We start from the raw sequence: 12807 nt of genomic DNA on the forward strand, positions 1-12807 counted from the left end.
CAGATTTGTTAGTAATTGTTGAATATGCTTAGGTGCTCCAATATTGGGTACATACATATTTAAATTGTTATATCCTCTTGACGAATTGACCCCTTTATCATTATATAATGACCTTCTTTGTCTCTTGTTAGAGCTTTTGACTTAAAGTCCATTTGTCTGATATAAGTATAGCTATTCCTTCTCTCTTTTGGTTTCCATTTGCATGGAATACCTTTCCTTATCCCTTCATTTTCAGCCTGTAAGTGTCCCTAAAGTTTAAGTAAGTCTCTTGCAGGCAGAATATAGTTGAGTTTTTAAATCCATTCGGCCACTTCTGTCTTTTAGTTGGAGAAGGTAAGCCATTTACATTTAGAGTAATTATTGATAGATAAAGACTTACTATTGCCATTTGATTGTTTTATAGTTCTTTTGTTTTTTTCTCCCCCCTTACTGTCTTTCTTTATGAATTGATTATTTTTGTAGTGTTAGCCTTGATTCTTTGTCTTTATTTTTTGTATTTATTATAGATTTTGCTTTGTGATTACCATGAGACTTTCATAATACATCTTATAGTTTAAACAGTCTATATTAAGCTGATAACAATTTACTTCAATTGTATAACAAAAGTTCTACACATTTACATACCAGAGATGAAGGTAGAGAGAGATGATGATGAGTTGATGGGGGGACAGGCCCCCCAACCCTACCTTTTGTGGGCTAGTCTAGAGTTTGTATTTTTCTTAGTCATTGCACTCATCTTATGTTGTTACCCAGAAACACAAACACAAATGAAAATCGCAATATAGAAACCTGGAAGAATAGTTTTAAAAACAACTACTTTTATTTGCTTTACCTTAAAAGCCCAGGGGATTTATATAGTGTGTCATGCAGAGAGCTTTCCAAAAAAAACACTTTAGATACTTGTCTATCTCTTTAAAACTTCTCAATTTAAGCAGCTACAAAATTTTTCCTTTCTCCCAGTCCCTTTACTGTTTATGTGCTTCCTTTTTAGCTCTGCCCCCTCTACTTTGCCACTCTGCTTGGGACCCTACCTCCTATACTCAGCCCTAGCTGTGGAATCTAGTCTACTTTACCGAGGATCTTCCCTTACAGGGAACAGCCTTCTGGAATTCTGGTGAAAAACTCTTCCACTTTGTGAAACACATAACTATTAGTTCAGAATCTAATTTAACTGCTAGACCAGAAGCTCCATGTGAACTAGCATTTTGTTTACCCATTATTTCATATCCATCATCTAACATAGTATAGAGAACTTAATTAAGCCCAGTTAATATTTGTTGAATGAATGAATGCTTAGAGTTTTCTAGTGTGCAGTAGAAGGGGAAGGATTATGTGGAAGAATTATGGCCAGGATAGAAAAGGAAAAAGATAGGGCCAAAGAAAAGGGGAAGGCAAGGGTCCAAGAGTATAGTACTAGAAAATATAACCAGCATCCTTTAGTCAAGCTGAAGAACCTCCATTTTCTGACCCATCCCTTTCTCATCTTCCTAGAGATCCACTCATCAACTGAGCTGTGAACATGACAAGACCAAGAAGCCTTCCAGGTTCTGAAACACAAGTAGCTGCTCCCTGCCAGGTGTCCTCCAATCTCTCACTAACTGCTTTTGCTGTTGTCTGTCAACATCTTCCTGTGGAAAAAGATATTTGCAGATGTTAGAGAACATCCTGATAGAGACTTTCCATCTGAAATCATAAGAATTAAAAGGGCTTTGTATCTCTCTCTTTTTTTTTTTTTTCCAGATAAAGGTCTGTTTTATTAAGTAACTGATCCGTGTAATTGCTCAGGTCACTATATACAGACAAAAGAAAGGGAGTTTTATTTTTTGGCCTCTTCCCCCTTGGACAGAATCTTGATAATTTCCTCCTCCTTGCCCTGAAGCTGCTCTTCATAGCACTTGCGTTCTTCCTTGGTCTTAGATCTGCAGGCCTCAGCTTGGTGAGCCAGAAACTTCTTCTGAGCCTTGTCTACCTTCAGCTTATGGATATGTTCCAGGAGAATCTGCTTGCTTTTGAATACATTACCCCTTACTTTCAAGAACAGGCTGTGATACACAGCAGTCAATCTTCTTAGATTCTTGGTATCTTCTGAGCAGCTGGTGCAAAATTCTCATCCTTTTCATCCAGGTTACCTTCTCAGGCATTCAAGACTTGGCACTACCCTTTCTCTTACCAATGCCCATATGCCTGCCCTCTGGTGGGCCAAAGCGTTTTTCTGGCACCAAGCCTGGGAATGGACAGTTACAAGCTTCCAGATATCAGTCCATCTTTGTTCAGTTTCCAGATCTGCTGACAGGAGACAGGAGTTGGCATTGGCGATTTCATTGCTCTCATTGGGGTTCAACCAGGCCTTTGTTTTGCCATAGTGGAGGACACTGGAGGCAAGCCTTTTCTGAAATCTGAGCATGCTCATGGCTGTGACTGCAGTGGCAAAAGGAAAGCAAAAGGGCTTTGTGTTTCAAGAGAGCCCCTTAGCCAGAAAGAGGGCAGATGTCCAAGGCATTTGTGTGTCAAGAAGAAATACTCACGGCTTCGTCCTTTATTGAGGTCTTTTGAATCTATGTGCATGAAGAAGAGATTCTGAGTTTTTCTTGTTAGAAAACATATATAAGAATAATTGGTGATATTCAGTGTCATCTAACTGTCAGAAAGAAAAAAATTGGGAAATATTCTATGTAGGGAATTCTGTTTTCTGGAAGGCAGGGTTTAGTTTTAGTTTTTGTTTTTAGCTATTGCAAGAAAAGAAGATACAATTTTTTGTGCTTTGACATTTAGTTTGACAAATACAATCATCTGAATTTAGTTTTTGGTCAATTCAACTTAATTTGTATCTTAAAAGTCCTAAAATTGGCTTAGAAAAAGTCACCACTCCCAGTATATCCTCAAATAATAAACACAAACATATGGGGAAGAAAAGATAGCCACCAATAAATTTTTAAAAAATCACACCCCTTCTTTATCACCAGTACCAGTAAGAAATAGAACAAAATGACCTAATAAGGGACACAATATTATGGAGTTGTACCCAGTTTGGGTGGTGGGAAGGGGTAGTTTCCTTACATTCCCAGCTTTCTACATTCCAGAATTAATTAGTAATAATAGAGGTATTCTCCTGAATCTAAAATATATCTTTTAACCAATTTTTCTATGTGAGAAACATGTCTTTCTCCTTCTTTCATAACCAGAGCACATAGTCTTAATGCTCAAGCAGTGCCAATTATTATGTTCAAAATAAACCTCATTTAATTTAAAAAACACTTCTACCTAAATGGGATTAATATGAGGTGATATAAGAGGAAAAAAAGGGGAAAAACTATGGAATATAGGAGGAAATCTTCTATAGCATGTCAGTTTAACACATACAGAAATAATGGGTTATGTTTGAACCTCTGAAGGAATTTGGTGGTTAAACATCTACAGAATATACCAAACAGATTAGTCCATGTGATCACTGACACCAATTCTTCCCAGATATCTTAATACCCCATGTAAGCTCTCAGAGATTCAAGTATATTCTCTAAATATTAACAGACCCAAATTTTAGTGGAAGGAAGCACCTGGCTGACTGTGTGGGGAAAATATTAATTTAGGGTATATTACATTTTGTCATTTCCTACTCCCCCCCCTCATACATGAGTTTGTATTAGGATCAGCCTGTTGTAACATGAAACACTTGGCTATAATGCATAATAGTGAAAATACTAAATGTTTCCCAAGTAAAGTTCACATAGCATGATTGTTATTACAAGACCTAAGCAAATCACTTCGTTAAGTAATATGCCCATGGAATAAATAACTATTAGAAAAACATATCTAGATTTATTAACTGAGCTAATGGAGTAATTAAATCATGGTGACTTAGGAATCTAAATTTATTTTTTTAAAAAACATTGTAGTGGGCTGAATGGTGGCCACAAAATAGATATGTCTATGTCCCAAACCCTAGAAGCTATGATATTACCTTATTTGGAAAAAAGGTCTTTTCAAATGTAAATAAGGATCTTGAGAAGATAATTTTGTATTATGCAGGTGGGTCCTAAATTCAATGACAAGTGTCTTTATAAGAGACATAAAGAGAAGAAATCAAACACATAGAAGAAAAGGCAATATGAAGACAGAAGCAGTGATGTAGCCACAAGCCCAAGAATGCAGATGGCCACCAGAATCTGGAAGAGACAAAGAACAATTCTCTCCTGGACCTGAAGAGAAAGCAGAGCCCTGCCAGATTTTGAACTTATGGTCTACAGAACTGTAAGAGAATAAATTTCTGCTGTTTTAAACCACCCCGCTTTTGGTGATTTGTTATGGCAGCCCTAGAAAACTAATACAGCCATCTAGATTACTCTGTATTTTAAACTTGTTTGGAGAGTGAATTCCAGCTATAGAGAAAACTCCTGGACATGTCCTTAGGATTGATGGCTTCTTATAATACAAGTTCCACCCAGAACTAACTGTGTGACCTTGAATAAGACTCTTAGCCTCCTGTTAATCAATTTCTTTATATGCAATTGGACTAGATGATCTTAAAGCTGCCTTCCAAATCTAAATTCTACACTTTTTGTAATAACTGACAGTAGAACACTGAATAAGGAGAAGCACAGCTAGCATTTTGTAAACACAGAGTCTCACACATACATACCAGATCTCAAATACACATACACACCCTCCCCCACACCCCCAACACAACCCACATCCCCCCCCCCCCACACACATTCTTATTAAAAAAACTTTTGGGTTTGTGTTATGAGAGAGGGAAGAAGAAACATGATTAGCTATAATTGCTATCATTTATATGCCAAATGTTGTTTCATGTAATCCTTATGATAAACTTGCTGCTGTAGCAGTCTGGGTCCAATCAGGAGACAGAAACAGCACAGTGGTTTAAACAGGGGAAGTTGATATAAAGAATAATTAAACTAAGATAAAAGAATAACTGTAAGATCAGAAGAAACCCTGTATAGTATCCCAAGACTGAGGGAGAGTATCCAAGGAAGGACAAACTTGAAGGAAGATCAGACCTTGTTGGAGTAGGTGTGGTTTAGTCACAGGACAGCAGAGAAATTTGCTGATTTGGCCAGGCTGGAGCAGGTCTGGAGCTGCTGGGCAAACAGCAGAACACCTTCCAGAGTACGGGCAGAGAGCAGGCTCTTAGCAACTGGCCACGGGATGCAATGGGAGTCTAGGTGCTGGCCAAGGAAGAGGCCTTCGGAGTATGAGGGATGCAGGAAACCTGCAGAAGGAACACTACCTGTTATGTGATGCTCTGTCCATGGTGGTTGCATGCAGCCTGCATAGAGCTCTGGGTTCCATGTGGAGAGGTCTGCAGAAAGGATATCATCACCCAGAGCTGCAAAATCACAAAAGGATGGCATTCTGGGCCTGTCACTGAGACAGGCTCCAGCAGATGGCATCACATCCACACTGCTGATCTCCCCAGCCCACACCAGAAATCCCAAGAAACCTCTTCTTCCTCAATGTCCTTCTAACACCCTCTATCAAGAAAACTTAACATTGTGCCCAATTTAATGCTTAAAGGAATCCCTTTATCACAGAGCATGTATTAAAGGATGTATATGGAATTGAGAAACATTAACTTGATAACTGACACACTTGCAGAGTAACTATTATCTATAATCACACATGGGGACACCAATGCTCAGAGAAGTGAATACAGCCACTAAATTGCAGAGCTAGAAATTATATCCAGAGCCATAAATGGGTGATAATTCCTGAAACTAGGCTCTAACCACACCCCAAGATGAAAGTGTGATGAAAATTGCCCACTTGAAGTACTTTATACTTAATTGTACTTCTTATGATCATATGGTAAAACTTCATCTGATGAGACTTTATCTGCACTCATTTCGTTAAGAAAAAGAAATGACAAGATCACTCACCCCTATGCTTTCTACCCTTCCCTTTACCCTCCACCTGGGATAAATGTCTCCTTCTTTTGTTAAATGCCCTCCTCTTCTTAGCAAAGACACCCTAGATTTCTTCAAAGCAAACATCACACTCTAATGTAATTATCTGTTATCTGTGTGTACCTCACCTTAAGGCTCCAACCTTCCCAGTTGTGGAGACTAAGTCTTAATCATTCATGTAGACCTGTGCCCTGGCCCATAAGAGATGTTTAATGTAAGAGAATTGAATTGCATGAAAGAGAACAGATCCATATCAGGGATTTATTCAACAAGTCATTTCTAGTATATAACTCAGGGTCAAAGACTGCTTATCAAGTGGTTAAAGGACACACACCAGTTAGTCCCATGGGACCCTTCATGGCATGGCATATAAGATCTACCATGTACAAAGGATCAGAAATGAGTACCTCTCTACTCCATTTTCTTCAGAGACTAAAGTTCCAATTCCCATGTGTCTGCCCAAATGACTTATACCCCGACCTTCCAAAGATCACATTCTTCCTGGATCTGGAACATTTCTCCATTTACTGCCAAATCTCCTTTTACTTGCAAATCACCTATTGCATTCTGTTGGATTCCTAGTTGTCAAATCCCCACTAGCCAGGACCTTTTCTACTGGCTCTCCTGGGACCTTCCCTTGAATATACACTGGGCTTTATTCAAGAATATGTTTGTGTTCAGTTTTCTAGATGCTAAATATCTTTTATCCAATCAGTGCATTGACAGTTGAGCTCCTGTTAAACTATATTGGCTACATCTACAGTAGGACAAAGTGGTTATTAATATTCAACACCATGACCTGAAAATACTGCCAGAATCATAGATACATGAGAAATACTAAATTACACTGAATTTTCTTCTTTTCTTAAAATATTCATTTATTTATTTATTTGAGCAAAAGAGAGAGATCACGTGCATGGGGTTGGAAGGGGCAGAGGAAGAGGGAGAGAAAGAATCTCAGGCAGACTCCACGCTGAGCATAGAGCCTGACACAGGGCTCAATCTCATGATCCTGAGATGATGACCTGAGCTGAAATCAAGAGTCAAAGGCTTAACCGACTGAGCCACCCAGGTGCCCCTGAATTTTCTTTATTTACCAGGTAAATAAATAAAATATTAGAAAGACTTTCAACACAAGGCATAGAACAAGACATATCAAATTAATGTTAATTTAACCAAGAATCCAACTAATCATAAGATCTATTATACCCAAACATTTTATTGTCAGTTAGAACACCACTCAAAACAAAATGTGTACATGTTTGCATGTATATAAACATATATATCACCACTGTTTTGGTTCCAAATGTAGTTAATAGTTTTGTTTGTTTGTTTGTTTGTTTTTGGCTCATTCCTCTTTACAAAAATTTGATTTGTAGTTCAACAGAATTTTGGAGTATCAATTTTTGCAATGCAGAGACATAATAGGATCTAGAAGAGATCCACATTTCTGCTCACAGGGCTTCTAAAACATCTAAATGATTCCAGATACACTTTTGAGCACAATGAAGTCTCTCATACTTTACTGTACGCTCCATAAGTTTCCAAATTTTTATATTATAGTTTGGCAGATCTAAAATCTGAATAACTGGATTTTTGCTTCCAACCAAGACAGGTAACCAGGACGAGATTTATTCTCCATCCTTAGACAACTAAAAGACCAGTCTAAATATATGGGACAGCTTTTAGACTGAACAACAAATATTTGAACAACAAATAGCACAAAAAAGTGATCTCTGAGAGATGGGAAAGGAACAAGGTGAGCCATGGGATTTCCCCAGTTTACTGCCATCAGAGTGTATCCAGGCCACAGTGCAGTGAGTCTGAGGGCCTTCTGAGACTAGGAGACAGAGGTAAGAAATTGAGAAGACACAGTGGATAGAATTTGCAGGGAAAAATACTGGATAGGAAAAAGTGCACAAAGAGAGAAGACCTGCAGAGAGGGAAAGGAGGAGGAGGGAAAGGGTGAAAGGGGAGGGAGAGGGGGAGGGTGGGAGAAAGAGAGAGAAAGAGAGAGATAGAGAGGAGAGAAAGAGATATCTGAAGATTTACTGAGGGTTTTCCTTGACTTTTCAGCTGGGTGCTGATGGGCACCCGTGTATGAAGAGACCACCTTAAGCAGAAAGAGAGCCTCAGAAAGGAGCAGGGAGAACAATCTTGAGTTCACACAGAGCTGAAAATAGTTCATAATCTCACCAGCTAGAATAGAAAAAAAAAAACTCATAATGCAAAAGGCATTACATAGAGTATTTAGAAAAGTATTTCCTTAGCAGTGAGGAATATTCAGACCTACATTTAAAGGCGACTCTGATCTCACTTAACTAAGCTTAAAAGGAACATCATAAAAGATCAAACTTTTTTAAAGTAATTTAACTGCAACCTGAAGTAAAGCTCAAGAATATTTAAAAGAAAACAAAATAGTGGTACTCAATGACATAAAATTCATGTCTGGAATTCAATCAAAAATTAAAGATATGCAAATAAGTGGGGAAATATGACCCATTCTGAAGGAAAAAAAATTAATCAATAGAAACAGCCTCTGAAATGTCATAGATGAAAGAATTCATAGAAAAAGAACATTAAAACAGTTATTATAACTATATTCCATATGGTCAAAATCTGAATAACTTAATTACTCTTAGCAATAATACTGCTCATAGAGTTTTAAGGTTTAGCTATATATATATATATATATATATATATATATATATATATACACACACCAAAAGCATGCTTATTTTGTTGTTCTTGTTACAGAAAATTCCAGAGACTGTAGTAACTAAAGAGAAGGAGTATATATGTCATTTTCCTTTTTAAACAAGAATATGTTTTTCTGAATTGGGTTGACTAAAAAGTTAGTAAACTATTTCTGTCTGCTGCAGTCAAAATTGTTGCTTGGACTAATTTGTCTACTTCTTTTATTGATTTATGGAACTACCAATGTCAAAGCATATTTGAATCTTTGAGAAAAATTAAAAGCATGAATCATCCAAAAAGACCATCAGTGTAGTGAGATTTCATTAAGAGCTAAGGTGTAAGTGGAAGAAGAAAACAGAAAGTCAGATGTCAGATCATACTGTCATACTAAGCAGATAGGAAACATGTTCGAGGTTATGGTATGTGTTCATAAAAATGATGGCATATCTTGAATTATAGCCAGTTCACATAAGACCTAAGGTAAGTATGATACATGTTTCAGGAACAAATTACATCCATTCCAGATATAGGGGGTATTATTCACTTGCTTTCTTGGTTTACAAAATAATCTCTCAGCTGGCCAAATTACCTAAACCTCTTAAAATGCCCACAAATAGGGCCCAGTCTAGTTCCTAAAGCTAAACCAGAAAGATCTCGAGGGAAAAATGAGTGCTGTTGGGGTGAGGGCAGTCTATGCTGTTCAACTTTTTACATATCCAAAACATGTGTCAGTAGTAAAGCCAAAAATGCAGGGACAGATAAGAAATGGTGATACTTTCTATTGTTGACTTGTCCTCACATTCATCCCCTTCTTCCCACTGATTTCATGAGCTCATCCCAAATCACTGAGAACTATAATGAGCTCTGTCACCTTAAGGCAAGTCAGAATTTGTCTTTCTTATAATTAAGACCCTGAAATATGTGTCCTGATTCTTTTGTGGAAGTAGCTTAGACTCAGTAGCCAATCTTTCTCCATACCAGTCCTGACTCCATTATTCACTGGTTGTGTGACCTTAGGAACTAAGCCTCAGCTTCCTCATCTCTACAATTGAGATGAAAATAGTAGTACCCACTTCACAGGTTTTTGATTAAGAATTAAATGAGATAATTTATGCAGGACATTTAGCATTATAAGGACTTTATATGTGATAGCTGTTTTTACCAATTCAAACATATTTACCTATATTTTATAACAGGAACACTCTCCCTACCAATAGGACTACTTCTTATTATAGGCTGCTCTTCAACAACAACAACACATACATATACCCCTCATTCTCATCTCTGCTTTTTCTCATACTTTTCCTTTTCTGTCTCCTGTGTCACCACTTGATTAATCTACCCATTCTTTAAGAGTCATCACAAGTCCCACCTGAATCAATAAATCTTTTTTTTTAAAGATTTTATTTATTTATTTGACAGAGAGAGATACAGCGAGAGACGGAACACAAGCAGGGGGAGTGGGAGAGGGAGAAGCAGGCTTCCCGCCAAGCAGGGAGCCCGATGCGGGGCTCGATCCCAGGACCCTGGGATCATGACCTGAGCCAAAGGCAGACGCTTAACGACTGAGCCACCCAGGCGCCCCCTGAATCAATAAATCTTAACAGCTCTAAATCCTTGTTATAATTCTTTTTCAAAATTCATGATTTTATTCTCTAGTAAAACAACTTTTACACGTTGATTTTTTAAGATTTTATTTATTTGAGAGAGAGGGAGAGAAAGTAAGAGCGAGCGGGGCGGGGAGGAGCAGAGTGAGAGGGAGAAGCAGACTCCCCACTGAGCAGGGAGCCAGATGCAGGGCTCCATCCCAGGACCCCAGGATCATGACCTGAGCCAAAGGTAGCCGCTTAACCAACTGAGCCATACAGACACCCCACATGTTGATTTTTAATAAAAAATATATTTGATATTTTTCCATGCACTGTATCTTGTCTCAGACTATGTTTTTTTATAGATAATTATTTGTCCCATATAGTAGGTATCACACTGCAAGATTCAGGGAACTGTTACTGACCTATTAATTAAAATGCTGCAAAGGGGGGATGGATTAGCCCAGTGATGGGTATTAAGGAGGGCACGTATTGCATGGAGCATTGGGTGTTATACGCAAACAATGAATCATGGAACACTACATCAAAAACTAATGATGTATTGTATGGTGAATAACATAATAAAATAAAATTAATAAAAAAATAAAAATAAAATAAAGTGCTACAAAATTCAAATGATGTAAAATATTCAATGAATTCATATGGCAAGAGATTGACTTCAAAATGTTGATGAGATCAAGGTATTAACTTGTCCTAAGTGACATATCAAGAAAGAAAAAGAAATGAAAATATAAGGCACGCAGAGGCCAATGTAAGAGGGGAGTGGCATGGAGGCCCTGCAAGGGTGAAGGCACTCTGCAAAGCACTTTCTCAACCAGGTCCAGGCATGTCCGTCCTTGTATGGCAAAAACTTCAATGGGTGCCTTCCTCTCTAAAGCCTAGTGGTGGAACAGCTGTTTGACACATTCAGAAGGAAGGATGACAGCTCTACACAGAAACATGATGTGAACGGAAGAGACCTGTTGTTATGCAAACAGTCAGGCACTCTGAACAGACACTAAAAACAGTTCTCATCTCAAAAAGCCCAATGCTTGTTTCACAGTATAAGTTAGATGCTGGCAAATGGCATTTGCTGAATGAAACCTTCAAGCCAGACAATGATCATTTTGGACCCATTAACTTGTATTTGCAGTTGGATCATCTCCCGTCCTGAGGCTCCCAAGACTTTGAACAATTTTTCAGTGATCCTTCAGAAAGGCACCCTCTCCAGGGAAATGTAGTATTTATATACAGTGCATTGGATCTCTAGGAAACACCAGAATTATCAGTGAAGAATATATTAAATGGCTCAAGGGCGACTGTGAAGCATTCTTCTACGGTTTGACAGTAAAACTCCTAGAAATGGTTCCTGTCTCTATAAGGAGGGATTCCCTTAGAGTCAATGATAACACACAAAACCTACATATTCATGCAGGGCACATCCCCAAGTTCTTAAAAAGGAAGAAACCTGGAGATGCCTTCTGTATTATGGGAATAACAATGATTGACCTTTACCCAGGAGACTCCTGGAATTTTGTCACTGGACAGGCCTCTTTGACAGGTGGTATGGGGATATTCAGCTTTGCCAGGTATGGCAGTGATTGTTTATGCTATGAAGACAAAGTAAACAAGCTGTAGAAAGTATCTTCAAGTGACTATTCAGTTTTTGATAACTATTATACTCCTGAAGTGACTAGTGTTCTGCTATTTCACTCCTCTAAGACTTTAACCCATGAGATTGGCACATATTTGGACTTCAACACTGCCAGGGGCTTGCATGACTAATGCAAGACTCCAGACACTTGGAAGAAGCTGACTGGCACCCCTCAACCTTTGCCCTATCTGTTTACACAAGTTGCAGTGTACAAAGTGCTGGTGAAGTAGATTGATGATGAATTTGCTGACACCCCTGGAGTCAGTACAAACTACAGTCATGAGGATAATGTGAATTTACCAAAACCTGTGGAAACCTTTAAGGAGTGGAAGGAGTGGATAATAAAATGCCTTGCTGTTGTCCAAAAATAAGGACCTTCATATAGGAGTAATTAAAATAAATACTTGCACATTAAAAAAAGAAAAAAAATGAAAATATAGTATATTCAGTTTTTCTCTTCTACTTCAAAAATTTGCAAATGAAGTGTAGTAAATTTCTCGTAGTATTTTGGTTTTTGTCATTCAGCTTTCATCCTAATACTCTCTATTTACCCAGAGATGCATGTTTAAGCAGTCCCTTCATTGCCTGGCTCTAGAAGTACATGTAAAAACTATAATTAGTAAGCAGTCATCTACCAAGAAAAAAAAAAAAGCCTCTGAATTGAGAGATGAGGTGAAGAAAAAATTATCCTTTGAAATTTAACAAAAAGTCAACAGATGATGAATGATATCAACATGGCAGTGGTAACTTACAATGGGAGAGGTTTTATAATATTTTTTTGTCAAGAAACAAAGGAAACCCTTCCTCCCCACATCCAATCAAGAAGACCACAGTGTTTCTTTAATACAACACAACATACATAACTTGAAAAAGCTGTTGCCAAGTCAATGATTTTGTAATAGTCAGAGATAAGGTCATGTTAAAATAAGTCCATTATCTTGCACAC

General features: G+C 37.9%; 2 pseudogenes; one reads left to right on the plus strand and one right to left on the minus strand.

The window, feature by feature from the left end:
• Positions 1 to 1816: 1816 nt before the first annotated feature.
• On the minus strand, positions 1817 to 2410 carry LOC110582121 (annotated as a pseudogene).
• An 8894-nt stretch (positions 2411 to 11304) lies between these two features.
• On the plus strand, positions 11305 to 12232 carry LOC110582115 (annotated as a pseudogene).
• Positions 12233 to 12807: the final 575 nt, after the last annotated feature.

This window comes from Neomonachus schauinslandi, chromosome 8 (assembly GCF_002201575.2).
Source record: "Neomonachus schauinslandi chromosome 8, ASM220157v2, whole genome shotgun sequence".
Taxonomy (NCBI): Eukaryota; Metazoa; Chordata; class Mammalia; order Carnivora; family Phocidae; genus Neomonachus; species Neomonachus schauinslandi.